Source organism: Gavialis gangeticus, unplaced genomic scaffold (genome assembly GCF_001723915.1).
Source record: "Gavialis gangeticus isolate Ggan-Ray unplaced genomic scaffold, GavGan_comp1, whole genome shotgun sequence".
In the NCBI taxonomy this organism is placed as follows: Eukaryota; Metazoa; Chordata; order Crocodylia; family Gavialidae; genus Gavialis; species Gavialis gangeticus.
In genome coordinates, this window is record NW_017729004.1 from 32,485,994 (window position 1) to 32,489,254 (window position 3,261).

Here is a 3,261-nt window from a genome sequence, read left to right on the forward strand (position 1 = left end):
TAGTTGACCCACAATGAGTGAGGAGAATCCAGTGTATAAGAAAGGGATCTTCAGACACCTGGCAAGCTGCCAGAGCTAGCCATAGCCAGGGCTGCAATGCAAAGAATGGATTGGGGCTGGGGTGCCTAAGTAGCAGACTGGTCAGACATAAGCAGCTTTCTCATCAGGATTCTCAGCTGTGAACTGGCACAAGATGCCCCGGCCCAGTTTTCCTTCCTCTGTAATGCATTGTTGTAATTCAGACATCTCACTTCCTGTTAACTTTGGTTAAACAATTGTTCTTATGTTTTCAGTTTATTACCACTTTCCTTCATACAGTTTTTGCTTTCCTTCCAGCTTATGGTAAATGCCACAAGAAAGCCCCTCCTATATGCCCGTGCACAGCGCAGGATAAGACAACACCTTCTAAATAAATCACTCTTGCCTCAGCAGGAGCCTTACTGTTCTCCACATCAAGGCATGGTATCTTTGCTTTCATCCATTAATTAAATATTGATGCCAGTCATCCTACTTAATATTTATATTCTTGTTTCTTAATGGTTAACAGGCCACAGTGGGTTGGCTGCTTACAAATTCCCCTTGTTGTATCTTCCTCAGTTTCAGCAGATTGATTCTGTTTTGAATCAGTCTCCTACACACTTACCAGCTAAGAAAAAAATGCAAAAAGCTAAAACTGAGTCATGGTAGTGTCGTTTTTCTATATATCAGAATGGGAGACTGACTGAATAGGAAAGGGAGAATTGCTTCTCTTGGAAGATACTGCAAGGCAGGTGAGCAGCTGATGATGGGAATGGAAAACCCATCTGTTTGGGTGGAGATAAGGTACATGGAGGGTACAATTTTTAAAGTAAAGTTGGACGTCGCAAGAGCATATTGTGTATAGATGCCCTTTGTAGCCTGCCTTTGAAGGCTATTATTTGCATGCTCAGGTGCAGTTGCTGTAGCCTTCTGAGGGTGCAGACACTTGAACAATACTGCCAAATTATGGGGCCCAAGGTTACAAAGGTGTGTCAGGTGTGGGCTTGAGCCCCTTGACTCTAGTCAGTAAGGATAAGATAGGAAATAGATGGTGTAAGGTGAAAATTGGAGGGGAGAGGAGAGATTTACTCCAGAATCCACTGATTTAGTCACTGAAGATTACAGGTATCATCCTCCACAGATCTTGGTCTTGGGTTCATGTTGTTTAATGCATCATCAATAGTTAGGACCATATCGCACGTTACACTTAGGATGTGCTAACTGCACTTAGCACGCAAGTGTCCAAGTGTTCAGCAGTAAAACATAAGCTAAGTGTGACCACATCATCGCAAAGTTATTGTTTTTTGCAAGAGAAGTTTCTCCAGATTGTATTAAGTAATACACGTTCAGTTATCATCTGACCACTCCACATAGAAAATTCAAGTTCCAAGATGCCAGTGTAATGCATGGGCTGGGACTGTCAGTCTTAGCCATCACACTGCATTGATCTTTTGAACTAGCCCCAGCCCCAGCACAGAGTCAGAGCCAGGATCAACACTTAGTTGATTTTCAGTTGCACCCCTGGCATTGCACAGGAGTCTTGAACAGGCTCCAGTGAGCTGTAGGGCTGGGACTGGATTCTCAATCTCATGCCCTGCACTACAACACACTCAGTTCAAGACTGCCAGCACCAATGATCTGGCAAAAGAGCAACAGCAACAGAGCAACACCTTCTCCCAGGTTCACCTCTCTTGTATCTCCACCTAGCCACCACCAGTGGCAGAGACCCAGCTCACCCCAGCACATCTTGGGCAGGTGCTCCTGAGCTAGGCAGGGTTGGGCACAAGGCAGGGAGGGTGCAGTCTCTGTGTGCAGGATTGTACATCTTCATGGGTAGACATGCAAGCTATGGCACGTGGTGCTGGGGTCAGTTTTGATCTCCAGTTCAGTGCCAGCTTCAGAGCAGGCTGAGATTGTAGCAAGCACTATTGTGTGACTGCTCAGAACACATTCGAACTTGATACAGCATGGTGATGTTTACTACAATCTAAGTAAATCACATGTTAAGCTCCTCGTCCCATGAGACAAGGCCCTGTGTAAAGCACCAACCTTAATTTGATCAGGAGTGAGGTCTTTGCTGAAGAGTTGATGCTGTGCTGTGTTCATTCAATTTATAATGCCCCAAAACCAGTCACTGAATTACATATGTACTGTGCCTCCTTTGAAAAGGAAACAGAAAATGAAATTAAAATAGGAATAATGATAGTGTATAGACAATCCCTGAAAGTTTTTTTTAATCAGAGTGTCCTAGCCTCTAGCCTTGCTCTCTTCTGTCCTCACTCATTCTCTCCTTCAGCTGAAAGAAGTGAAGACTCTTCCCTCTCATTGTCTGCATAATCCATTACAAGTCTATTAGATCATGGCCAAGTTTCCTCAGCCACTGTAGCATTAGAGCATTTTCACTGTTGTACATCACCAAATACTCCAGGTGTAGACCTGCAAGATTCTCAGTAATCTGGGGTACAGAGCACCCACAGCCCCCATCCGAAATTATGGGGAGACAGCCGCTGAACACAGTAGAGGATCAGACCTTTCATTTTGTTAGCTGAAGCTTTTCTGCTGCCTCCTGTTGCAGGTCATTAAATGTTCAGCTGAAGAGCAGCTGTTTCTGAGGGCCCCAGTCTATAACTAGTAATAATCATCTTTGCAACTTTTATCAAAGCCTTTTCATGAATCTTTCTATGTCTGTGATGAGGTCTTGAAGTAGACAACTTCAATTCATATTTCTTATCGAAATAGCTGAAATTCTCTGTTGCTGAATGGTAAGCCATTATTGACAATTAGTTTATGGCTCTTAATAGCTATTATTGCAAAGATGGATTTCTGTACAGGGTAAATGTCTTGCTGAAGGTCCTGTTAGTAAGGCTCTCCCAGGGAGAGTGAAGTGGTATTTGGTTACTGAAGAGATCAGCTTACCCTCCGAGCTAAAATAAATTGGCACCAAGCTAGTGATAGGTGATTGTTGCTGTTCTTTGTCATTTATGTAGTACCATAAGTGTGCATAGCAGTTTAAAAAGAAATAGAAAAAGCCCCTCTACTAAAGAGTTTATGGTCTAGGTTAGGAAAAAAGACAAGACAAACATCTGTGACAAACAGTGGGTGGGGAGGAAAGGGGGAGAAACAAAAGCGTAACATAAGGTCATGTGGTAAATTCAGACAGAATTACAGCTTTTCTCCTCTGCTTATGAAAGTATGTGTATGAGCACAAGCATGTGTCATTTCTGAGGAAGAAAAACTATGGAT